General features: G+C 49.2%; 1 long non-coding RNA gene across 1 annotated transcript; it reads left to right on the top strand.

The window, feature by feature from the left end:
* Positions 1-4,086: 4,086 nt before the first annotated feature.
* On the top strand, positions 4,087-8,451 carry LOC141408350 (uncharacterized). The gene is made up of 2 exons (XR_012422440.1): positions 4,087-4,215; positions 5,638-8,451. It is a non-coding gene; the product is annotated as an uncharacterized lncRNA (long non-coding RNA).
* Positions 8,452-27,337: the final 18,886 nt, after the last annotated feature.

A 27,337-nucleotide genomic window follows, 5' to 3' on the forward strand; every position in this document is an offset into this window, starting at 1 on the left:
TCATGTCCGCTGGAGACAGACAAGGAAAGGGACATAGCTGGGATTTTGGCAGCTGTCCTGGGCCTTGTAAACAGGCCTGGTGAAGGGCACAGGGGCTCCGAAGCAGGCCCAGGCCCAGCCAGCCTGGAGGGGTGGGAGGAGGTGAAGGTGGGAGCAGGCGGGCCGGGCTGCCAATAGTGTTTGCCGTTCTAAAGCGCCCCAGGTGCTTGGGCTGGATTTCCAGCCTGGTGTTTACAGCCTCCACAGCCACGCCACGGTCACATCCTCCGCCTGTACACGTGCCTCTCTCGACAGGTGCCCATGTGCGCGTGTTCTGCCTGTGTGTCTGATCACACCTGTGGGTGTGGATCTCTCCGTGTCGTGCCTGGCCCTCTGAGAAAAATGACTCCGGCCTCCACTTTGTGTGAGCCTTTCCACCTCAAAACATTTGCTAAAATAAACTTGCTGAAAAAGCTTTAACAACGACTTTTTTTTTCTGTCCCTGGCATGGACACTAACACCAGCAGGTCTCCATGGTCAATTTAGGAAGCTTGGGAAAACATTGCTTGTAATTAAAAGTCTAGAAGGGCCTCAATTAAGGCAGTGTTCGCCCTGCCGGGCCCATTCCCAAATCCCACTCGGCAGCATTCCTCTCTTGGCTGGAAAAGGTCTTTGATTTGAACCAAATGTTCAGCAGCCACACTGGACTGGGCCTTGGCACTGCTGCACGGCTAGCTGCTCAGGGCGCAGGCTGGCCGCTGCCCCAAGGCCTGCAACGGGAGACTTTGGGCTTTGTCCCCACCTCCTGACTTCCCAGCGCCTCTGTGATCCTGAGCTGCAACTTCTGGAGGAGCAGACCTCCCTGAGAGATGTGCGCACTGAGGCCAGCCCAGCACCCCTCCCCGCTCAGGGTGGTAGAGGTCACACTAAGAATTAAAGGCCATAGGTCAGGTCTCACCAAGCATGAGGCAGCAGCAGTCAGTGCTGCAAGAAGGTGGGATTCAGGGTGCAGCAGGCGACACCCCAGTACCCCTTCTTACTCCACAGAGGCCACCTCCATCTGAGCAGAGGCCTGGCCTTAGCTACAGGAACTTCAGAGAGCTCCAGACAGGACCTGGCAGGGAGGGGTCGGGAAATAGCATGAGCCTCTGACCTCTTTAATGCCTAGGGATTAAAGATACGCAGCTCAGCTAACTGGGACCGGGCCCAGGGTGCCACGTTTGCCCCCCTCCTGCTGGTGAGGGTGAGGCAGCCAACAACACAAATAAGGGGGCAGAGGGCATTGCCTCCTCCCTGGAGCAAAGGCTCAGGCGCTCAACTGGGTGGGCAGGGAAGAGAAGTGCTGAGTCAGCTCGGTGCACATGGCTTTTTCTTCCCAGGACAGGCACACACACACTCACACCACCCGCTTGCACGTACACTGGATTCACAACCATGCTTGCTGGCTTTCACAGATGTGTACCCATGTTCATAGGGTCCCCCCGCACCCCCCCCCACACACACTCTCTCTCTCTCTGAGTCCTCCGTACCCCAGGTCACAGTCACCCACACAAACTCACATTCCTCCACCGGCTTGCACTGACACCCATTCCCAGTCACAGCCCTGGCTACAACCGGACACGTAAACTCCGTAACAAGCATTTGCAGGCCCCAGGCAGGACTCCGCAGTCTCCAGCAGCCCTGGCCCCTCTCCGTGAGGAAAGAGTCATCACGAAGGCAGATGGTCCGAGGATGCTGCCAGGACCAGACCCTGAACCCTGTGGGAGTGGGGTGGAGAGTGAGGGGACGTCTCAGGAGGGCAGCCAAGGTGTCCATCCCCGCGGGCCTCACCCCTGCAGCAGGGGAATGGCAAGGGAAGGGTTACAGGCTAACTAGAAAAAAAACAATTACTAACGGGAAAGGCAGCACATTCCAGCCCTGCTTAGCAGAGCCGCCAGGGCCGTGGGTGGTTCTTGGATTATGCATTTCCTTGAAAACAAAAAGGAGAGTTCAGGGCAGTTCAGCTGTGCCCTGAATCTCACTCCGGGGCCTTTGTCCCCAGCCCCCTCACAGCCCGCGTGCCTACACACACGCACACACAGCCCCCCTGGCCCGACCACATGTCCACTGGGAAACAGAGAGCATGAATACCCCCCAAAGCCTGCAAGAAACGCGGGGGCGGACGACAGAAGAATTGAAGAAGGACAGGGAGAGGGGAAGGGAGTTGGGATCTCGGAACCCTTGTTGCCTGGAAGTCTCCCTTCTGCTGGTGAGGCTGTGGGAACGTTGGCTCATCCTGTCACCAGTGCTGCATGGAACCCCTACTCTGTGCCAGGCATTGTACCAGCTCTGGGGTTCCCCTTGAAGGGCTCACTGCTGGGAAAACCCGGTCCCCACATTTCCTCTGGGTAGTGTCTTCTATCCATCTGTCTCAGATCCCCACAGTCTGTCTTTCCTCAAAAATCTGGTCTCCTGATAGAGTCTGATTATCATATTCATACAGAGGAGCGGGAGACTGATAAGGCTTAAAGGGAGACCCTCCCAGGCTGCTTTACTTTTTTTTTTTTTTCCCCTTTTTACTCATGACACAGCCTCAGGAAGTTTTGACAACGTGTGCCCCTGATTTACTTTTTAACCAGGACATAGATGGTGGTGCCTCCCATGGAGAACAGGAAGGGGCAGCCATCTTGCCATAAACACAGGAACAGAATCTCATGGCCTCTGAGTCCAAACAGCTATGTCCTATTTGTTGGCATGGGCTCCTTTAAACCCTGCCAAGGCCCTGTGGGGAGGCAAGGGAAGCATTATGGTCCCCACCACAAATGGGGAAACTGAGGTTCAGAAAGAGATAAAAATCGCTCAAGTCATTGTACAGGCTGCCTCTCCCTTAGAGCTCTTTCCCTCTCTTCAGCGCCCTGAATGGCTGGCTCATTCCCGTCTTTCAGGCCTCGGTTTTAAACACTGACCCTCCAAGAAGCTCTGCGGCCACCTATCTGAAACAGTCGGCGCCTTCTAGCCTCCCTGTTGTTTCTCCTCCAGTTCATGTCGATTTTGGAGGAAGGGGGATGAGGTCTTGCTCTGTCACCCAGGCTGGAGTGCAGTGGTGTGATCATGGCTCACTGGATCCTTGGCCTCACGGGCTCAGGTGATCCTCCCACCTCAGCCTCATGAGTAGCTGGAAGTACATGTATGTGCCACCACCCCAGCTAATTTTTTGTTGTTATTTGTAGAGATGGGGTCTTTCTTTGTTGCCCAGGCTGGTCTTGAACTCCTGGCCTCAAGCGATCCTCCCACCTCGGCCTCCTAAACTGCTGGGATTACAGGTGGGAGCACACAGTAGGCACTCAATAAATATTTATGGACTCTATAAAGAACTGAATGGCTCTGTAGCTGGGGTAGGTGGAGTAGGCCTGGAATCCTTGAAGCCTTGACCCCCACTCAGATGTGTAGCTGCCCTTGTCTATCAAACTCCCTCCAAGACAGAGGAAAGGCGATGCTCAGAGCCTTTCTTCATTCCAGCTCTGGGCTGTACCCCAAACAGCCTAAACTTAAAAAATAATCAGATTCCACAGTTGGGCTGCATGTGAATTATGCAAGGACCAGATGCCCGGTAGACAGGGTGTGCCAGAGGCTTATACCCGATGGGACCTCAAAAGAGGGCCAGCCAGTGCATGCCATTTAGACATATTCACTCACTCTATTCTGTGGACATTTTCCCAGGCACTGAGCTTGGTTCTTAGATGCAGTGCCTGCCTCAGAGTGTGCCTAGACTTTTTAGGAGAGAGTCAGAGAAGCAATGCTGGTGATGCGTGCTCAGACCCAGCACAGGATGAGATGATCTGGGAACTGGAATGTCAGGAACGACTTCACTAAGAGATCAGAGGTGGTCTGAGAGAGGGGGTGACCAGAACAAGTCTGCCAGGCACAGGGAACAGCATGTGCAAAGGAATAAGGGAGAGCCTAGTAGGCCTGGGACATGCTAGCAGTTCACTAGACCTGGATAGGAAGTTTGAATATGGGGAGAGGCCAGAGAAGGGGCTGGAGAAGGGATGGGCCCAGGTCACAGGGAGCAAAGTCCGCTGGCCCAAGAAGCCAGGGCTTCATAGAGTCAGCAGTAGGGAGCCTGCCAGGGCTTTAAAGAGAGGAAAGACATGAGCAGCTTAGCATTTTAGAAAGTTCTCTTGACTGAAAATGTGCAGAAAGCACAAACTAAAGCACAAAGACAAAACAAGTTCAGAGGATGTGGCTGTCACCCAGGTGAGCAGTGATAGCTTGGACTTGGGGCCGGGGGAATGGAGATGAGGGGACAGATGTAAGAAATATTTAGGAGGGAGTGAGAGAGGCTTGTGATGAACCGGTATGGGGGAAAAAGGACCAGGCTGTTGTTAAGGATGAATCCCAGGAATGTGGACAGCTTGGCTGAGTGGAGGGTGGCGGCAGGAATCCAGGGAGAGGCTGGCGTATTGGCCTTGGCCACGTACCTGGCTGGCTGTTAGGGATGTGGGTCTGGAGATGGAGGTGCTGGCCTGGAGCTCTGGAGTAGTTTGAACCCAGATGTCAGTGCTGCCTGGGGAGAGGATGAGGCGGGGAGATGGAGTGGAGTAAGCAGAGTGGACAGTGCCCTTCCCTCTCTACTAAGCCAAACCTTAGCATGCTTCAAGAACCACTCACCCCTTCCCAACCCACACCTATGTGGGACAGCATTCAGCAAAGACTGTCGGAAAGAGGGGAACTTGCGTCAAGGAGGGCAGTAGATTAGGATGGTGTATGGCCTTGGATGTGGGGAGCAAACGTGCAGAGGCAGGATTTTGGGTGGGAGACACATTTAAGAACGTAAGGGGCCTCCCTAGTCTGGGCCCAGTGTCAGCTCAGTGGCCCACTGGGAGTCCTGGGAGCAAGAACTAGATGCTTGAAATGACCCTTCCTTCTGGGGACGAACTCCAGCCTACTCCAGCACAGTGACCAGATGCTACAGGGGCACTCCCGACCCCCATAGGAACTGTTATCCCAGGCACTGCCCAGTCCAACCCAGGGAGCCGGTATCTCCAGTCTCTTGTTTCTTTCCACGGTGGGACCTCCAGGGCTGAGTGCTGAAGTGGCAGGAGTAGGACAAGTCTGAAACCAGGAACCCCGAGCTGGGCATTGTTTCCCACTCCCTTTCGTTTCCTTGGTGTTGAAGAACGAATTTCACCTCCCTTCTCATTTTCGTCTTTGCATTTTGTAGGACACACACCACCTTATCCAGTCACGGTGGCTACAGTCCTCAGGTATCTGTCACCAGCTCTCAGCCCTTCTTTCTGAGGCACTCAAGAGTGATCAGAAGTCCTTGGGACCCCCCCTTTGCATCCAAGACCCCAGTGCATTCCCAGCTTTTTCTCAGTCTCCACACTTCAGCCCAAGCCTCTGTCCTATCCCCAGAATTCCCTGAAGAAGGTCCAGGGAGAGGGCTGTGAATTCTCTATAGGACCAGCAGACGCTGCTGGTTGATTGCCCTTGACTCTGCTGGTGGCAGGGACATTGCTGGTGGCCAGCTGCTGGTGTTCCGCTCTGTCCCATGGACTTGTGCCCAGCCAGCCTCAGATACCAGCAGATGGCCCCATCCCCTCTGGGATGCCCTGCCCCATTCATCTGGCCCCCATTTCTGTTTCTGATATTCTGTCCCCTTATCTCCCTCCTCAGACTGGACAGCCCCTGTGTACCTGGGATGCGGAGAGTGACCCAAGCCTGAATCCTGGCCAATGAGACTGCCCATCGAGGTGGAAATCATCTCCTTAATTACCAAGGCTCCCTGGCCGCCGGAGGAGAAACACAACACACAGCCTGCCTAATGTGCCAGCAGCCGAGTTGGGGAGGCCCCTGGGAAAAAGGCCTATGCTCCCCCAGCCATTCTCGGGGCCTAAAATATTATTTGGCATGAGAGAAGTGAAGGCTTAGGGGTCCAGTGGGGAGGGCTGGGTACCAGCTCAGAAGTAGGTCTAGCCAGGGAGGTGGAGTGCCCAAGGGGCACTTAGGGGCCTGCCGAGTCACAATCATCCCTTAGGGCACGAATCTCTCGCCTGATCCGTGCACACAGCTCACCTGGGACTCACCCTGTGCCGGCAGGGTGAGGGGCCTTTGAAAGGCCTAAACCAGAGAGGTGGAGGGGCTGAAGGTGGGAGCCAGCTGGCCCCAATCCTGTTCTCTCTGGAGCTCCTCGGGCCTTAGCCCAGCCTCCAGGTGTGGCTTGTCTCCTTCTTAGAGGCTCCAATGGCCAGAGCTCCCCACTCCCACCCTACTACCTTCTCCCAGAGATGGAAGAGGACATGGGAGGGGCCCCTCACAGCCAGAGTACCTTCAAGACCATGTGGCACCACCAGACTGAAACCCAGGTCCGGTGGGCTCTGCCACTCCCCATGCCATGCAGCGGGAAGGAGGGAGTGGGAGGACAGAAGAAGGCATGGGCGGGGTGGGTCTGGTGGTCTGGATTGAGATGAGCTGGACTTATGTGTGTGACAACTTTTCCTCTGGCCCCAACCTTATACCTTTGGTTTTCCTGCTCTGGGCCACTGTAAAATGAGGATTGGGGATGAGATGTGTGGTTTTCAAATGCTCCTGGCACTCTGTGGTGGAGAATCGAAGCCATAGCAGCTCTGGTCTTAGCGTTATACACGGATCTTCACCTCTAGGGTTTCATTTGCAGAACCAGCCTGCAGTCGAGGAACATTTGGTCACCTCTGGGCAACGTGATACCTGTGTCCTTCCTGGCCTGAACCTTCCAGAAATGGACAGTGCCATATGTGCTGCTGGGGGAGAGGGGACAGACCCAGAAGGAGGAGCCAAAGGAACTTACTTTTTTTTTTTTTTGAGACGAAGTTTTGCTCTTATTGCCAAGGCTGGAGTGCAATGGCGCGATCTCAGCTCACTGCAAACTCCACCTCCCAGGTTCAAGTGATTCTCCTGCCTCAGCCTCCCGAGTAGCTGGGATTACAGGCATGCGCCACCATGCTGGGCTAATTTTGTGTTTTTAGTAGAGACGGGGTTTCTCCATGTTGGTCAGGCTGGTCTCTAACTCCCAACCTCAGGTGATCCACCCGCCTTGGCCTCCCAAAGTGCTGGGATTACAGGCATGAGTCACTGCGCCTGGCAGGAACTTACTTTTTAAAACTTAGATTGAGTCCAAATACATATGACCAGGACATGGAGGGATGAGAGCCATGGGACATGGGCTCAGAATGAAGAGACCCAGAGGAAAATGTGCACCCATGTTCACTGCTACATGCCTATGTGCACACACATGTACACCTGCACACATGCACACACACACATGCACACCCACATAGCTGCCCCTCACAGCCCTGCCTACATAGAAGGCACCAGCTAGCGGCATTTCCATGCTTCTCCCTCTGAGCCCCACCCCACTCCCACTTACCTCCTCTCTGGACTCCTCAAGTTGACCTAGCAGATCTCTGTCAGGAGACGAGGAAAATGTCTCTATCTGTTTTTCAAATATTTGGGTCTTGCTAAAGACCAACACATTTTTTTAAGTGTGTATAATTTGAGGGCAATTTGATCCATATGTTTCTGATTCTCTTGCACTTAAATCATCAAAATATTGATTTTTAAGAGCCATTTGATGTCGAAGGAACCTTTTTAATAAGCTTTTAAAGCTCTTTAAACCCAGAGCCTGGAGCCAGGGCCAGAGCTCAGGCTGTCCGCTGGCCAGTCGCACCCTCCCCTCCCCTGGGTCAGGATTGCTTGGAGCTGAGTCTCACTTCCCCTCTTCCTGGCCTCCCTGCCTCCCCTAGAACTACCCAGGGGTGCTGACAGAGAGGCCCAACTCTTCCGTTCACAGACTCCTCTCATGCTGCCTCAAAGCATGCCTGAGACACAAACCAAGAGGAGCAGTCACGATCTTTACTTTTTAAAGGCTGCATAAAATTTAGTTGCATAAATGTGCCATAATGCATTTAACCAACCCCTACTGAAGGACGTTTAGGTCATTTCCCATGGTACACCTTTATGCACATTTCTGATTGTTTCCTTTGGATCCATTTCCAAAAGTAAAAATACTGCGTCAAAAAGTAGGCACAACTTATGTCTCTCCACTCACAAGTTGCCACGTTATTTTCTAAAAGAGTGCACCAATTCATACTTCCACAGTCTCCTGCCCACCTCCCCGCTCCCGCCCCATACTCTTGAGTGGAATTCTCGTTGTTCCTATTTGAATGGTGCCATTCCATCTGCGCATGTAGAAGCTCTCTAGCACAGCAATTAAGAGGGGGCTCTGGAACAGAGAGCTTGGGTTTGAATTCCAGTTCTGCTGTTTCCTAATTGGGAAAGTTGCTTATTCTGTCTGTGCCTCTGTTTTCTCATCTATAATTTGGGGGATAATGATGGCACCTACCACATAAGTTTATTGTGAGGATTAAATGAGATCATGGACATAAACTTAAACTACTTGGAAAATCGCTTGATTTACAGTTTGTGTTCAATAAATGAGAACTAGTATTGTTATCCTTTATGCTTTTTTGTCCAACCCAGGACACTCTTTGTCTTTCCTTCCCTTCTGTCTGACCAACTGCCGCTCACACATCAGGTGTCTGTTCGGATGGCCCGCCTTTGTTAGCATTCCCACAACACCCACCCCTTTGATACACTGGCGACATGTGCCATTACTCATCTTTACACTTAGTGTCTACCTTTCCTGCCATGCTGTCAGCTCCAAGAGGGCAGATTTGGGGTTTATCAAATTCCCAGAGCCTGCTACAGTGCCTCACGTGCTGCAGACACCCCATAATTATGTGTTGAATTGAGGAGAACTGAATCGAATGACCTGTGTCAGCTAGGGGTCACTTTTGAACCATAATTTCCAAAAATTCTGTTCACCCACAAAGGACAGAGATTTGCATCTTGAGGAAAATCAAAAGAATGTGTTGAGGTTCAAAAGGTGAGTCCCCAAGATGAGTCCACAAATGTTTAAGGAGATGGCAGCATCACTGGTGGTACCTCTGTGGCCAGTGTAGGTGGATGACACTGTTCTGGGGGGAAGTCCTGCTGCCAACAACCATGAGCAAGGCCAGTCCCAGGAGCCAAAGCACACCTCATTATTCATCTTTGATTTGTTCTTTCACTTTCAGGTACTTTTTCCTTATCTTTCCAACAGAGAAAGGACTGTGCCTCTTCCTTTGTGGCCCTGTGCTAGACACCATGCTGGGTGTTTGCCAAATGAGGCATGAACAGTGCTCCTCCTTCTTGTGACGTGGAAGTCTTGGAGCACAGCCACAATTCTGCAGATGACTAGGAAGTGCCTTCTTGTCACATCCACTGCTCCACACTGGAGAAGCTCATCACTGCACACCCCGCCTCACAGGACAGTCTGGAGATTGGTGCTGTTGTTATTCATGGCCCTTGGGTTCCCCAGAAGCTCACTAGAACCTGGACATCCCAGAGAAAGGCCTCAGGCTCTAGACAGGGTCTGAATTCCAGGAGACCAGGCAGAGAGCCCCCAGTGACTCCGTCCTATACTCACGGGGGAGCCCAGTTCTGCCCAAAACGTCCCATTTCAATTCGAATCAATTCAACTCAATCTCAACAATACTAGCATTGTGCAAGCCAGAGCTGGGGAGCTGGACAGACAGACACATGAAATAGGCTGTTATCAAGGTACAGGGTAAGAAGTGCTCTTAGGGAATTACAGTGACCCCTACCCCAGCAAACACAAATTTCTCGTGCTTTGATCTTCTATGCCACCTTCTGTCTGTATGGTTCATTATGGAAGAGACTATGTACGGCTCACTGTCACAAGTTCATTGTTCATGGGGGTGAGTGTGCATGTGTGTTTCTATGTGTGTTTGCATGTGTGCATACATGCATGTGTGTGTGTGTGTTTAGGATTTAAGTTCCTGGAGGGCAAAGATCATATGGTGAGTTTCCCTGGCTCTCCCACAGATCTTACACAAGGCTAGGCATAAAGCTGCTATTCAATAAACACATCAATTAATGAATGAACGACCACCAAACCCTAAACTCCCCCACTCAGACGGAGATTTGGGAAGAGAGTCATTGGGCGTCAGGGGTGGTGCATTTGTAATGTGGTGGGTGCTAGGGGACATGAGCAGGTCTTGGTCTCTCTCTCTGGTCCTCAGTGTCAATCACTGTGCAGCAAAGGAGTCGAATTCGATGATCTCTAGGGTTCGCTCAGGCTCTGGAAACACTCTGTCTCCCTCCCGCAACTTGTCTGTTCCTAATTGCCCTCCCTACTCAGTCCCTCCAGATGCAGGGCTCATGAGACTCACAAAGGCCCCCAATCTATCTGGGGGAGGACCTTTTGTTCCTCTGCCTCGTGGGGCTCAGGGCTATTTTGTCAAAATTCTCCAGGAAAAGAGAAAAAGCGCTGAGGCTTTCGCTAAAGCCCAGTGGGCAGGTCTCTCTGAGGACAGGGATTAAGTTTGTCTCTGTTGATCTCCCCTCCAGTCAACGCTCCTGTCTGGGAACCAGCTTCGGATTTTCTAGGGTTTATCCTCCTTCATATGTTTCCATTACCTTTGCATTACCCTTGCGCCATTTTTAGCTTTCCCTTTGGAGTACCTTTGCAAAGCAGAATAGATCTCAAAAGAACAAAGCAAATTTCAGTCCAGGCTCGTTCTAAATGAATTCCTTCTTCCTTCAACAATCCCATCTTAGGAAAGAATAGAGACCCTCCTGACTCCCAGGCCTGGGCATTTCTGCCAGACCCTCCCACCAGACCTAAAAGACCATCGCTACTGGAGAGGAGGGGGGGACAGTCTTGAAGGGCCCCAGCTTCCCTTCATCACAGCCCAGGACAATTTCAGGCTCTGATGGAGCTGATGGTGATGGGTTTGTGGATTGACCTTTTAGAGGATTATCTGGATTTGGAAGGGTCACTTAAGGGTCAGTAAGTCTGGGAGGACCAAGCCTAATTCCACAGAGAAGAGGTGGGCAGAAGGGTCTCTGTCTCCAAGTGATCCTTTCTTTCTTGGAACTGTTTGTCTACCCAGGGAAAGAGGTCTGATGCCTCAAAAGTTTCTTACTCAGCACCTCAAGCAATCTGCTTTCGGCTATGAGTTGTCATTTCTACTGAACACCACAGTAATGGGAATGTGAGGTGTTTGTAGAGAGTAGATGATGCTTTTGAGTAATTTGTGTGTTTTTTTAAGTGTAGGTTTTTAAAATCCTAATGTTCTGAAATGGGAGAAACACTGATGAGTTAAAAATAACTCTTTGGAGTTCATTACCAATTGGAGGTTTTAGGTTGTTGATTGATTAGGGGAATGTTGATAACAAGATTGGCCTATTGTATGAATCTCTTACAGTATTTGGCTATATCTGCTTCTAACAGGGCAGAGTGTAGGATCAGAGATGATATTCCTAGATATTTGTGTAGGTGTGTTACAACTTATAAGGAGAGAGCTAATGAATTCCCAAAGGTGTTGATTTTACTGTCACCAAGATTGAGGGCAGGACTTTGGACCCGGGAAATTCAAGTGCTTTGGAAAGTTTGGCTAACTTTAACTTGAGAATTCTATTTATCCTTTCTGTTTTTGTCTGAAGATGGGGAGGCGGTATAGACTGAGGAAATTTTGAGTAAACATGAATGTCTTGCAGAGCTCTTTAATGACTGTCTCAGTAAAATAAGGGCACTTATCCCTGGATCAGTAGATTAGGACTTCCCTAGTAGGAAATACAAAGTTTAATGGCTTTTTTTTTTTTTTTTTTCTGATGCACTTCAACAAAGAAAGGCTTCAACACATTTGAAAACAAACATGCAAACAAAAACAAAAACTAGAGAACGTGTTCATATTTCATCACAGAGGATAATTGTATAAAATTCATTTGGAGGTTTCCAAATGGGCCTTGAGGTCTTGATTCTCATCCATGCCCCACCTTTACTATTTTGCCAGAATTATATTGCTTGCGGGTGAGGTGCCCTAGACAGGGCTTAGAAAACTATAGGCCACAGGCCAATTCTGAGCCGTAGTGTTTTTTTGTAAATAAAGTTTTGTTGGAACGCAGCCATGCCCATATGTTTATGTACCATCTATTGCTGCTTTTACACCATAATGGCAGAGTTCAATAGTTTGCTACAGAGATTATATGGCCCCAAACACCTAAAGTATTGACTAAACTCACCCTTTATAGAAAAGGTTTATCAACCTCTAGTCCAAGATATCTCTAAGATGGAAAATTCTGGTCATATTACAAGTTCCTTAATGTGGTCACTGTAATTCCAGACTATTCTCAATGGAGTTGTGCTGTTTTGTGGGATATGCTTGAGAATTTGTGAGACTCATTCAAAGAGCGGGCGTCCAGACTGTGGAGGGGTGGACTTGGACTGAGATGACCCCATGCCAGTTGGCAACCGTCAGCCAAGTGTGTTTCGTCTGTACCTCCTGTCCTGGGCTCCCAACAAGAGAGGTTGGCTACCTCCACCTGCTGTTCCCAGCAAAATGAGTTTTTGGAGATTCTGTCTCCCATATTAACTCTCAGGAAAACAAAGTCAGAATGGAGGGAAAACAGAGTCTGTAACATTTTCAGATGGTGACCCAAGGTAAAGCTCATCTTCTGAAGGCCACCCGTCTAGCAAGACCTGAAACTTGTCATCCTTGGGGCTGGTTTGGGCCATGGACTTATGGATACTCATCTGTTGACAATTCTGTGATAATTTCCCACCCCGTAGACAAATGAAGTTCATGACAAAACAGAAGATGTAAGTGAGGTTAGATGAATAACATGTAAATTATGGAAAGCCCTTGCTCAAAGAAAGCTGTTAGGATAAAAGTAAAACTGACTTTTACTTATTTACTATAGCAAGGGAGAACACTAAACCAACGATTCTTCAATAGTATCTTCTTAGGAGAAATGAGTGCATTTCATTTTATTTCTATGTGTTGGGTTCGGAAGTTTTTAGGGCAGGATATCAGAAGCAGGGAAAGAACTTAGACTGGTTGATTTCTTAAGGCAAGGGTCGATGTATGAGGGGCAAGTTTCTAAGCAAAAAAAAGGAAGTTTGATGTGAGTCACAACATTCTGCCGTGATGCAAAACTGATAAGGCACTTGTTCTGGTTCTCACTCCCCAGTCCTTCTATAGGAATAACAGCTGTCACTTATTGGTCCAGGCACTGTGGATTATATATCTCTGTGTACCTCTGTGCCAGACAGTGTTCACACCCCCTATTTAAATCTCACAATGACCCTGTACGTTGGCATTATTTTTGTTTTCCCTTTGACAGAGGTGAAAATTGAGGCATTTTCCCAAAATGTGGCAGCTAATAAGTGCCAGAGCCAAAGACAGCTCTTCCCTCTCATCAGTATCTCGTTGGCGCTCCTGCGGTGGGACCCATAACACTGCCGCCCTCATTCCCAGGCATTGTCTGCTTCTGTGTGGTTTTCAAGTTGCAGAGGTGTGCCCTCCAAATGTACCTAGTGGTCACACATTTTCATTCTCAGAAGGCCTCTTCTCATTTCTCTCCTTCTGTGTAGGTCAATATTAAGAGATAAAGCCATGTAAATGACCAACAATCATTAAATAATCAGTTAATGGTGCTCAGTTTCATTAGTAATACAAATGAAAACCAAACCATAACGAAACACCATTACACACCCACTGGATAGAATAGACAAAATTTAAAACACTGATAATATCAAGTGTTGGCAAGAATTTGGAACAACTGGAACTCTTACATATTGGTGACAGTGTAAATTAATAGAACCACTTTGGAAACTGCTTGCCAGTTTCTACTAAAACTAAATATACACCTTCCTTGTTACCCAGTATTTGACTCCCAAATATATATCCAACAAAACGATATCCATGTTTAAAATGCTTATGGTAGCACTATTTATAATAACTATAAACTGAAAATTTTCCAAAATGCCCATCAACAGTAAAATAAATTACAGTATATTCATAAAATGGAATACTATACATCGATGAGAATGAATGAACCACAACTCACACAACATGGATGAATCTCACAAACATAATTTTGTTTTTTGTGTATTTGCTTGTTTGTTTTTGAGATGGAGTCTCACTCTGTTGCCCAGGCTGGAGTGCAGTGGTATGATCGTGGCTCACTGCAACCTCTGCCTCCCAGGTTCAAGTGATTCTCCTGCCTCAGCCTCCTGAGTAGCTGGGACTACAGGCATGTGCCACCATGCCCAGCTAATTTTCATATTTTTAATAGAGACAGGTTTTCACCATGTTGGCCAGGCTGGTCTCGAACTCCTGACCTCAAGTGATCTGCATACTTTGGCCTCCCAAAGTGCTGGGATTATAGGCGTAAGCCACCATGCTCAGCCCATAATTCTGAACAAAGAATTCGCACACAAGAATATATGCTGTATGGTTCCGTTTATATAAAGTACCAAAACAGCCAAAATTGTTTTAATCAGGATAAGGGTTACCCCCAGCTAGGGGAATAGAAGGACTAGGAGTCAAGAAAGGGGCTTCTAGGGTACTGGTAATATTCTGTTTCTCAAGCTGGGTGCTGAACACAAGTGTGTTCCTATTATGAAAGTTAATTGAGCTGTACTCTTATAATTTGTGTACTGTTTCTAAATGCATATTATACTTTATTAATACAAGTTTTACAAAGATAAAGGCAGATAGTCTCTCCTTTCCATCCTATTTCATTCCTACCCAATAAAGTCCATTTTCAAGAGAAAGGAGTTACAGATCCAGAGGGCGTGTGTCTGAAATGCCATGCTCATCAGTCCCTATGATGGAGGTTCCTGGTGTCTGAACTGCTCCATCCAGCCCCGTATATGCTCTGCAGTGCGCCCCTTCGTCCTGCACTGATTATTTGGGCTCTGGCTGGGTTGAATTTTAGCCTCTTGTTTTTGCGGTTTGGCCAGGGTATATTCTTCTAGGTTAATAATATCAGAGATGGGGGAGGAGGGGGGTTGTGGATTTTTACTGTAGGAAACTTCTGAAGGGAAATGATTGCATTTGTCTATTGATTAGTTACTATGTCCTTCAAGCATGGATTAATTAACACCTTAGGGTAGTTATGTTAAGCTAGAATATTAAATGTAGACCATATATGCTTTTGCAGTGTACCCCTTTGTCCTGCACCATGAAGGTAATAGAAAGGAGGTAACAGGGTTTATAGTCAGACAGACCCCAACTCTGCCACTGACCTACTATAGGACATTGAGCAGACCACTCAATCTCTCCAAGCCCCTATTCCCTGTCCTCAAACAAAATGATGACATATGCTGTTTGTTGCCTGCCCAAATACCCTTCCTTCCCTGCTCTTCACTTCCCACCAGGGCTGAGCACGCCAGCTGTGTGACTTCCCAGCCTCCCCTGTCGCTATAGCATGTGCATGTGGCCCTTCAAAACAAAACATTGGAGATGGGAGTGCAAAAGCATGGGAGGGCACTTGCGGTCTTGGTGACATTGTTGTGCCAGGCCCGGACCCCGACCTCTGGACAAATACAGTTGGGGAGAGGCCTTGGGTGACTTCTCTTAGGGGTCTTAGGGGTTTGGCTTCTCAATTCCTCCCACCAGGATAGAGGAGAGCTCTTTCCAAGCTGCAAGCCAAGTCTTAGGGGAAGATAAGGAATCAGGCACATTGGATCCAACTATTAGTGGTTCAGAAGTACCTTCTTATGTCAGATTCAACAAGTATTTGTTCAGTGCCTATGAGTGCCAGCTACCACGCTATGTGCTGGGAACACAGCGGTAGACGAGGGAGATAGGATCCTTGCCTATCTATTAATAACAGTCACAGCAGATTAAGCAAACTTGAACATTGCCAGTTTTTCAAATCACTGCAAGCATATTCTCAAGTCTGTATTTTGAAACCCAACAAATTCCAAGGACACTTCTAGGGCCTTCGGCTTGACGTTGCCAGAGAAGAACTGTTTTGAGTGAAAAAGTATTTATTGAGCCTCTACATGTAAGATGTGAGTATAGAAACAGAGCGGGTGGGTTTTCACCCTTCAAAAATCTTAAATCCTGAAGTGGTTGCTATATATGACAAATAGTTGATCTGAGTAGCATAAGGTATGTTCCAGAAGCCACAGGGAGGTCTAGAGCAGTTGTGTCAGCTTTGGGGAGGAGGTGACCCTAAAGGTGGTAGGATTCTGTCAGACAAGAAGGACAGGAGATGGCCCCCGAAACCAAGCGAAGGCACTGCCTAAGTGGTGCAGAACACAAGCTGAGGATGGGGCTAGGAGGTGAATCGGCCCAGAGAGGTAGTTTACAGCCTGATCCGGAAGAACCTTGACTACCAGGCCAAGGAAGCAGGACCACATCCTACGAGCAAAGGAAGATTTCAGGTAAAGAAGCAATATGACAGAGTGGGTGCTGTGGGAAGATGAGTCTGACATCTGCGGAAGAGACGATTTACAGAAGAAGACGCTGGCGGCAGCAGCTAGAAGCCTGAGCAGCTTCAGAGCTTTCAGAGAGGGCATATTATCCTCTGCTTTTACTCTTGGCTTGGATGCCCTGTCGAGTGTCTGTTGCAGTGTTGTGTGGAAGAACACTGATTGCCCCCCAATATCCATTTAACCCTTTCTTCTTTCTCACAAAATCCTGAATTTGTTTGGGGCAGCAAGCTTCTCTGTTAAAAATATTCACCTTTCAAGTTGAATTATGAAATTTAAAAAAATATTCGCAGCCCCCAAATCTAGCTAGGATGTCCAGGTAACCCATTTCTGGCCAATGAGGTATATAAAGAATTTTACAGTGGGGCTTCTGGAAAGGTCTTGTTTTCTTGATAAAAAGACAGAATGGGCTTGCCCAGCTTTCCTCACCTTCCTCCTCCAGCCTGGAACTCAGATGTGATACCTGAAAGTGATGCAGCCATTTGTAACCATGAGAACAAAAGCTTAAGTCAAGAATGGCAGAACAGGGAGGTTACAAGAGTCTTGATTTTTTTTTAATTTATTTTTATTTTTTAATTTTTGAGATGGAGTTTCACTCTTGTTGCCCAGGCTGGAGTGCAGTGGCGAAATCTCGGCCCACAGCAACCTCCGCCCCCTGGGTTCCAGCGATTCTCATGCCTCAGCCTCCCGAGTAGCTGGGATTACAGGCACACGCCACCACGCCCAGCTTATTGTGCATTTTTAGTAGAGACAGGGTTTCACCATGTTGGTCAGGCTGGTCTCAAACTCCCGACCTCAGGTGATCTGCCTGCCTCGGCCTCCCAAAGTGCTGGGATTACAGGCGTGAGCCACTGCGTCTGGCCAAGTCTTGATTCTTAATGAGCAACTGCACCCAACTGGACTGCCTATACCCAGGCTTCCAACTATGGGACAAAAATAATCCCTTACTTAAAGTTTCTCTTAAGTAGCCAAATGTAACTCCTAACTGATTTACATGGAAACCTTGAATGCCTCAGTTTTCTTCTTTCCATGAGCCCACAGCTGGTACAGGAACGGGTGATGCATCTGCTGTGCGCTTTTCAGAAGCTGCCTATGAGAACGGCGGAAGAGGCTCTCAGTCTGTTCTTCCCACCTTGGTCCCAACTCCCTCAGCCTTGCAGGGCCTCCCTGGCTTGTCTGGATCCTCCTGGGACCAGAGGACAATGCTAGCTGAGACAACCTTGCATACAAGATCCCAGGCTGTGAATCTAAGAGAAGGGTGCTAGGCCAGCAGTCAGGAATCCTGGGATCCCAACCCATCTCTGCCATGAATCATGGCATGACCTCAACCCAGTCATTCTCCATCCCCCTAGGTTTTAGTCACCCCATCTTTGAAAAGAGGAGATTCAGCTAGGTCTGTAGTTTTCAAACTATATAAATTAGTTTGCATTCAGCTAAAGATAGCAAAAGCAAGCGGGCAGATTTGCATTGGGCTAAAAATAGCAAAAGCAAGCGGGCAGACAAAATTAAACAACCAAAACCATAAAAGGACACACAGAGAGAAACAAAAACCAAAAATAGCATAACAGTTTAAACAACAAAGAAATTTATCATTGGAGGTAACAAGAAGTCCAGAGACACTTCGGAAATGGTTTGGGTAGCTGCTTCCCAAGGTCATCAGGCGTTCTCCATGGATTCTGGCTTCCTTCATGGGCACAGGCTGGCTCCCACAGCACCAGGCACAATAGCAGTCAAGGAAGAAGAGAATTCATCTTTTTGTGTTCCTTTTTTTAGAAACAGGGTCTCACTCCGTTGCCCGAGCTAGAGTGCATGGTATGAACACAGCTCACTGCAGCCTCAACCTCCTGGGCTCAAGTGATTCTCTTACCTCAGCTGCCTGAGTAGCTGGGACCACAGCTCCTCAGGGGTGCACCGCCACACCTGGCTAATTTTTAAGACTTTTGTAGAGACAAGGTCTCACCATGTTGCCCAGGCTGGTCTTGAACTCCTGGGCTCAAGCCATCCTACCACCTTGGCCTCCCAAAGTGCTGGGATTGCAAGTGTAAGCCACCAAGCCTGGCCTGTGTTCCATTTTTAAGAGCAAGAAACCTTTCCCATGAGCCCCTAGCAGACTTCTCTTTACCTCCACTGGCCGGAAGTGCCTATTCCTAAACCAATCACTGAACAGGAAAGTGAGATCACTGTCTGGTGTGAACATATGTTGGAGAGCCAACAGCAAAGGAGGCTTCCTTTCTAAAGAAATACCACAAGTCCCCATGACAGAGAGCAGAGAAAAGCAAAACCCTTTGGACTGAAGATGGGGAGGAGACTGGAGCCCACCCCTGGATTCCTCAAGGTCCCAGTCATAGAAGTTCCAAAACTGCTGGACTTGATCTCTGAGACACCTCCCTGCTCTACTACCCTGTGCTTCTAAGATTAATGGCTCTGGCAGAACAGGGTCAATATGACAAGGAAAACTAACCACATCTACTGAGGTCGCCCTGAAGACGGGGCCAGGCAATAGGCCTGCTGTAGATACGGGAACTACATGGATCGTCTGTACTCTGCTCATAACAGTAACACGCACACACACACGTTTTCTGCTTTCCAGGATCTCGCACACATACAATCTCATCCAGTCTAAGAAGAAGTCCTATAAATAGTGTGAGGCCCATATGTCTACATTTTAGAGATGGGGAAACCAAGGCACAAGACAAGGAGGTATTTGCTCCAGAAAACTAGGGCCTGGTAGAGCCTAGCCTGGACTATCAGCTGCCAATTTGGCCTAAGGACAAGTGATACTCCTGGGAAACTGAGGGTGCCTTTATCCTAGGTGTGATGGGGAAGCCCCTGGTCAGGGTTTATGGAGCCACGGGTTGCTAGCTGGGTGACTTGAGCTTCTCAATTTCTCTTAGCCTCACGCCCCTCCTCTGTAGTGAGGTTACTCAGAGGACATCCCTCTCGGGGCCACTGGGAGGACTGGGGAACCCTCTGAAGGCCCCCGGGGTTGTTTAAAAGACTGTGAGGTCATCTTGGCTGAGGGTCCAGACAGCTTAGGAAGGGCAAACTCTGTTCCTTTACCTCCAGACTGTACCCGAAGGAAGACTGAGCCCAAAACGTGGGGCTGCTACCCCGTGCCTGGCCACCGCCTCCACCCTGGGGCAGCCGAGGCTGTAGCCTGACCAGGCACCTCCCCCACTCCCTCGAGGCAGGCGGCTGCTAATGGCTCTCCCCACAAGCTGGTTCATTAAAGATTTGTTCTGTGGAGTTGTAATCAAAATAAACAGACGGGCCTGAAAGCCAGGGAACTAGAAACCAATTAAGAGGGAATGGAGATGGAAGGAGGGAGTGGTGGGGGCAGGAGGAGAAAAGCGGCCAGGGCTTTCCAAAGACTCAGTTCCCATGGCAGCCAGCTTCCAAAATAGTCTGGGAATGAAAAATAATGAAAACCACCTCGGAGAGAAAAGCGATCCTGGCAGGAGAGTCCCGACCTTGGGATTGGCTCAATCCCCTTGCTCACAGCTCCCAGAGGGCACCTGGGTGGGTCAGGGTACTGGTGACCAGTCATTCCCCGGCTCCATCCGAGGGGGTGACCCCAGTCATTCCCCGGTTCCATCCAAGGTAGTGAACGGGTAGCCCTTCTGCAGAACCTCTGCTTGGGCTTTGAGCCACATTCCAGCCCCGCCCCACAGGCCCAGGAAGACCAGGGAAATGTGATGGGGGTGAGGGCAGGGGACTAAGAGATGGGGTGGGGACGAGGCTGAAAGGGAATGTTCAGGACACCCAGAGGCTTACATGGGGCCCAAGGTAGGATCCCTAGTCCAGTTGCAGAGGTCTTCCTGGAGGAAGTGACATTCAAACTGAGATCTGAAGAATGAGTAGGAGCTGGTCAGGAAATGAACAGAAGCAATGGGGCTTCAGGAAGAGAGCACAGACATTGCAAAGGCCCAGGGAGCAAGAGAGCAGGAGAGAGGGAAGCCAGAAGTACAGCAGGGCCGGCAGTTACTGAGCTGGACATACTCTGTGCCCAGCTCAGTGCTCTCTTAGGTACTGAATCCTGAGAGGCAGAAACCCGTGGCAGGCTAAGGATCAAAGATCTCAAGGTCCAGAAGCCAGGATCCCAGCATGAATCTGTGGACCCTGCAGCCACCTTCTTTCCCCTCTGCCCGGAGCTGAACTTTCTGGGGCACCCCAGTTCCCTGCCCCTTCCCTTGTCCTGGTGACCCAGGAGCCCAGCACGGCCGAATTTCTAGCAGTCATTTCTGGTGCTATCTCGGAGGAGGCCCTGCTGCCCACCAGGAGGCATCGCCGGTTAACCATCTCCAGACCCCCTTGTGGTCTGGTTTCTGTTTCATTGGTGAGGCAACATGAAAACTGAGAGCCTATTAAGTTGACTCGCAGATGCCAAAATGGAATCACAGCCAAAATTACGTTAACCCTTTCACACCCGCTCCTCCACCCGCCTTCCAGGGCCACAGAAATCAGAGCGTTGAAACACATGACCACTTGGGAGAAGCGACCACCTCGGCCCCAGGGTATGGGCTCCTAGATCCAGAGCAGCACCTGGCCTCCCCAGGCAGGGCCGACGGGTCAGGCATCCATCCTGCGCAGGTGCAAATCACGGTGCTGGTGACCGAGGAGCGCCCACCCAGCAGCCCTGCCAAATGGAAGGGCTCGTAGCTGGGAAGCAGGACTGTGCAAACCAGAGCCGGCTCTTCCAAACAGGGAAGAGGTCATGTGAGAGCTGCAGAGCTGAGCTGCCCAGTGGGGGTTCTCAGGGCACTGATCTTTCACTCTCATTCCAGGAAGTCAAGCCATCGCCAAGTGGGAGCCCACTGGAAATGGGGTGGCCCTGAGAAGGCAAAAACACAGCCATTTGTCTCTTAACTTAGTGTCCCCTGAAGGCCCTGCACAGAAAAGGATAATATGGGCCACGGAAAGAGCACTGGACTGGGAGTCCATCCAGAAGGGAGCAGGGCATTTGTCCCGTCCTCGTGGCAGAGCAGAATGAGCACAGGCTTTGTAGTTAGATTCCCTTGAGCATCAACCTTATTTCCCCATCTGGGAGCTGTGTGACCCTGGGTCATTACTCCTCCCCGAGCCTCAGTTGCCTCAGCAATAAGTGGATATACTATAGACTGCCTCGTAGGGTCTATATCAGGATGAAATAAGGTGCCAGAGTGCCCAGAGCAAGCTGGGCATGTAAAGGGAACTCCCTTGCCTCCAGGCCACAGCTTCAACTGTAAAATGGGCTGACGACCATCCTGAGTTAAGTGTGTCTAGCACTTGAGAGACTGCGGAGGGCTGCAGACACGTTCAAGGGGTCTCTGGCTGGGGAAGACGCTGAGACGTTATTCCCTTTCCAGCCTTCTTTGCCCTTGGCCTTCCTCTCACCTGCCATCAGACAGAGGCCTCCCTCACTCTGCACAGCCTCCTCCTGGGTGGCTGTGAGGGCTCCGTGGCCACAGAGATGAAAGAACATTTCTTGTGCACCTACTCAAGGCAATTATCAGAAACTGGAAACATTATACCCCCTGCCCAACCAGCTTACAGTTGAAGGAAATGCAGTTCAGGCACAGAAGGTGACTCACCTGGAGTCACATGGTTTCTAAGCCCTTGGGTTTAGAATCCCAGGCCTGTCTGACTCCAAGGCCCTTGTTCCTGCCTCTGCCCTACTCCATATCCCCAGTTCACCAGCAGCATAACAGCCCGGGGAACCTGAGACCTGAACTGCCCAAATGCTGGGACTATCCTGGGGTGGCCTCCCCTCCTGTGGGTGCTGAGACAGTAGCCACCACTCCACCATCGGGAGAGACGGACACTCCAAACTACCACCAGCTCCCTCGCTGGCCAAAGACCACCAGGAATGAGTGGATGGGATGGGAAACAGACAGGAGGAGGTGATGCTCAGGCCTGGGTATGAATCTGGGCTCAGCTGTGTTGACTTGCACAAGTTTCCTCACCCCGCTGGCTCTCCGTGACCTCGTCTGTAGATCCTGGAGAGGAAGAACACTGTCCTATCTCGCAGGCTGTTGGGAGATTTAAATGAGATGACTGAAGGGTGTTGAAATGATCAAGCCTTGTTGTCACTGGTAATTAGCACACTCGTTATTTGTTTGTGTTTCTAAGCAGCAGATTCGCTAAGTGGGTTAAACCGCTTCTCAGTCCCAGCTGCTCAAGTGTCCTGTTGACACTGGTCCTGCTTTGTTCACAGACAGCAAAGGTGAATCCATGCCCTGCACCATTGGAACAGCCCATACCCGAGGGGAGCCCGCATGGGGCTTAGACTGTTCACCTATTGTGCTGGTTTTGTTGGCCCTCAGGCCAACCAAGCAATGGGAGGCAAGTACAGCAGGCATTCTTCCTTCCCCGGGTTCTCAGAAATGCATAAACCGACACATGAGACCCACAGCCACCCTGGCGTATTTGCGGGTGGCTTACTATGTGCCAGGCACTTTGCTCCTCTACAGATAAAACACTGGGAGCTTCTCACCGCAGCCCTGCGATCGGGATGGCTCCTACCCCCCTCCCCTCCACTCCCTTCCTTCTTTCCCTCTCTGCCTCCTTCCTTCCTTCTCCCAGCTTTCCACCTTTGATTCCAAAAGTCAGTCCCAGGGCAGTGGCAGGAGCAGCAGGATTGCTGGCCCTCAGGGTACCTGTCTAGGGCAGGAGGAAAGGGCCCTGGGAAGTTAGGATCATGGCCCGGCTAAGAGGACCCTGGGGACCTGACTCAGGCAGAGCAGCGAAAGTCCCAAATTTGACACCTCCAAAAATTAATGCCAGAGGCTCCCTCAGCAAAGCCTGGGGCACAATAAGAGCACCATCAAGGAGCATCAAATCAAACTGATCAGGAACTAGAGGAACGTCGCTTCCTCCAACGCCTGAGACAACAGGAGGCGAAGCCGGGCCAGGTCTTAAGAAAGGATCGAGAGAACCAAGGAGCCCAGAACAGCCAAGAGAAGGACTCTGGCCCTGAAGGAGCTGGGTTCAGGGGCTGAAAAGAAGCCCCCAGGGCTGGAGGTGGGGCTCTACTGAAGTAGTATCTCCTGAGCTGCAAGTAGCTGCACTCCTGTGTTCCCAGGTGTCCACAGAGCCGCTAGGGTCAAGGGGACACTGCTTCTCACAGGTCATCCATTCAACCCTCCTGGCCACCATGAGGCAGGAATCAGCTGGAGTGCAGTGGCGCGATCTCGGCTCACTGCAACCTCCGCCTCCTGCATTCAAGCAATTCTGCTTCAGCCTCCCAAGTAGCTGGGATTACAGGCATGCGCCACCATGCCCAGCTAATTTTGTATTTTTAGTAGAGATGGGGTTTCTCCATGTTGGTCAGGCTGGTCTTGAACTCCCGACCGCAGGTGATCCACCTGCCTCGGCCTCTGAAAGTGCTGGGATTACAGGCGTGAACTACCACGCCCAGCCCACACCCAGCTGATTTTTAAAAAAAATTTTTGTAGAGATGGGTTCTCACTATGTTGTCCAGGCTTAGGAACCTGAAGTTTAGAGATGAGTACCAAATCCATCTCATGGTACTCACCTCTAGACTTGCTCAAAAATACTTGAGGAATAACCAGCTCTGGGTCACATAGTGTCCTTGTCAGGGCCATAAGGCTGCAAAGAACCTACGTGCTTATTGTTTAACAGGACAAAAATTGTTAACCAGAGATTACCCCAAGCCTTTCTCTCCCTTCCTGCTAAGGGAGCTCTGACTGGCGCACACCGTCCCTTCACTCTTCGCCCTTTAAGAGTGCCTATCTTGCAAGGTGTTTCTTTGGAACACAATGCAAACTTGGAAGCAAAAGGGAAAGGGGAGGAAGATCAGAGAGGTGCTGGGCTAGTGCTGGGGATGGCTCTGAGGTAGGAGGAGAAAGAATTGTGCCAGGGAGGCACAGAGGCTGATAGAGAAATGGTGGGGGTGGACTAAGAGGTCTCCATGTGGTCCGCTATCCCCCTTTGGGACTGCAAAACACAAGGAAAGAACTGAAGTTATAATGACATAAGATTTGGTTTCTCAGCTCTGTTCTTTTGAAGCAACATCACAGAGAGAAGGGACCACGTGAGTCGCAGCTTTCTAGGCATTCCGTTTGTAAGGATGTGTGTGGCAAGAAATGGATACTGGAACTGAGGCAAAGCAGAGACCAGCCTCTTCCCCACGGCATCTTTGCCTTGCTTTGTGTCCTTGATCTTGGATTTGCAGCCTCCAGAACTGTGAGAAGTACGTGTCTGTTGTTTCTAAGCCACTCCATCTACGGTATTCTGTTCCGACAGTCCAAACTAAGACAGGAGCCCCGGCCTTGCCCAGAGTGAGAGAGGTACTCTCCCCTTCCTTCTGCCAACTCTCAGATCACACAGGGGTGAACTGGAAATTCCATCCTTCTATTTTGTAAGTACCTTCAAACTATAAAAAGCATTTTGTAAACACCTTCAAAAGGTTTTTAAAACTTTCCAAAAAGAAATTTAAATGTGGGCAAATGATTTTTTGATCCAGGAAACATGTATAATGGGACTTTTAAGAAAGGGTCTCTTGGTATCCCCTTCTTTGATTTTTTTTTTTTTTTTTTTTTTGAGACGGAGTCTCGCTCTGTCTCCCAGGCTGGAGTGCAGTGGCCGGATCTCAGCTCACTGCAAGCTCTGCCTCCCGGGTTCACGCCGTTCTCCTGCCTCAGCCTCCCGAGTAGCTGGGACTACAGGCGCCCGCCACCTCGCCCGGCTAGTTTTTTTGTATTTTTTAGTAGAGACGGGGTTTCACCATGTTAGCCGGGATCGTCTCTCGATCTCCTGGCCTCGTGATCCGCCTGTCTCGGCCTCCCAAAGTGCTGGGATTACAGGCTTGAGCCACCGCGCCCGGCCTCCCCTTCTTTGATTTTAAGGAAGAGAAAGGGCTCTTTCCCCCCTGCCCATTGGAAGGGAAGACATGGTTTTCCTCTGTATGAGAGCTGCACACTCCCCCAAACACCACCAACTCTTAGCTCTCTCCATCTTCTCATATTGACCAGAAAGGCGGAACTTCCATCCAGAGGCCCTGGCAACAGTGAGCAGTGCCACGTGTACATCTTGCATGCAGGGGATGGTGCCTGAGACAAGGCTGCCAACTGAGTGTACAGGGCAGATGTATCTGCCCAAGGAGGTATGCACTGAACTCTGCTGGCATTTTAAGCTGGTAGGCCAATGGTTTCTTCCTGTCTGGACAGAATGTGCCTTCATGAAGGGCTGTGGATAACTGTGATCACATGAAACTGTCAGACGAGCTGATCTGGACAACCTAGGGGCAGATCAGAGTGAATTATTGTGCTTTACAGTACTTTTGAAGAAAGGCAGTTTTATGACTTTCAAGTAGATACAGTAAATGGGAACCAGGTGTGACCAGCAGAGGCCCTTGGGGAACTGCTTTGAGGACGAGCTAAGAATCAGCTATAACCAGCAAAGCAGTTGTTTATATGTGAACGAGCGAGCTTCACATGTGTTTTAAAATGTCTTGTTTGAATGTCTCTCCTGACACCATTTTCTCACTACCTTTTTTGCACTTCCATGAAGAAAGGGTTGGCTCAACAAAGGCTAACATCCCCCCAGCCATATCCAAATTATTACAAACCTCAAACGCCCACTTCCCCACAATCAAAGATGTTTGCCTGAGTTGGCAACTCATGAGGAAGCTTGCATTTCACAGCAGGAAGAAGGGGTTAGCCAAAATTTCCACATGGAGACAACCTTGATCCCAGCCCAAACCCATCTCATGGTACTCATCTCCAGACTTGCTCAAAAATAGTTGAGGAACTTAACTGAGTTTAAATACTAAAGGGAGAAAGAGGGAAAGTTGAAGCCTCTCTGATGAACTTGGACCTGGTATAGGGTTTTAAATAGTGATGCTTATCCAGTGACTACTGTGTACCTGCCCCCATGGGGGATGCTCTGATGAACAAGCCATGGTACATGTCCTCCAAGAAAATTGAACCTTGTAGATTTCAAATGGTGAGAGGGAACAAACAATGCATACAAACAATGGCACAAGGCAAAGTGAAGGTAATGCAATGAGGTAGAAATAAACAGCACTCCACAGTGGGGCAAGAGAATATTACTTCCAGCCAGAGAACCACAGGAGACTCTATGAGGGAGATCACCTGCGGTTGTAGATGTGCATCCTACCACCCAGCAATTCCACTTCTAGATCTATATGGTAGAAACTCTTGCAGGCAAACTCAAGGAAATATGCACAAAGACAATGCAGCTTTCGAGGTAATGTCAAAAAATTAGAAATAATCCAAATATCCCCTAATAGATAAAAGGATGAATAAATTGAGATATTTTCATACAATGAAATACTATACCTAGGTTGAAGTGAACATACAGAGCTCGATGTATCTACATGGAAAAACCTAGATAATCATTTTGGTCAACAATAAAAAAATACAGAAGACTATTTACAAAGATGGCATTATGTAAATTTTAAACTTATGAATTGACATACTCCTTATGTGAAAAATGCATCGGTACATAAGGGAAAAAGATACCCACTCACTTCAGAATATTGATCACCTTTGGGGACAGAAGGAGGGGTATGAGATAAGGAAGGAGCATAAAGGGGACCTCAATTATACCATTGTTTCCTTTAACATTTTTAAATTAAATGTGATTAAATATAAACATTCTTAAAGCTAAGAAGTAGGCAGATGGGCTTTTGTTATATGATTATTTCTCTGTATGTTTGAAATACATTCATTCATTAAGAAAATGAAGTCCTTCATTCTTCTAGAGATACTGAGTAAAATATTACATCTTTTTAAATGCACAGCTGGATTTCAATAAAGTAAAGAGAATTCTTCTGGAGCCAAAAACAAAGAAGTAACTAAAAACCAAAATTTTAACTGTGGTGAGTGATGTTGTAGAGACTGGTGGAGGCAGGGAGTTACTGGCCCTGATAACTAAAGAGCAAAGAGCTAAAGATATTCACTTAAAGGCAGCACCATACTCCAGGGGGACAACAGGGTCAGGGCTTGGGGGTACCTACGTCTGGTACATGGACAGCCTATAAGCTTACTGGTCTTATAGTCCAGGCACTGAGGAAAAAAAAAT

This window comes from Macaca fascicularis, chromosome 13, assembly GCF_037993035.2.
Source record: "Macaca fascicularis isolate 582-1 chromosome 13, T2T-MFA8v1.1".
Classification (NCBI taxonomy): Eukaryota; Metazoa; Chordata; class Mammalia; order Primates; family Cercopithecidae; genus Macaca; species Macaca fascicularis.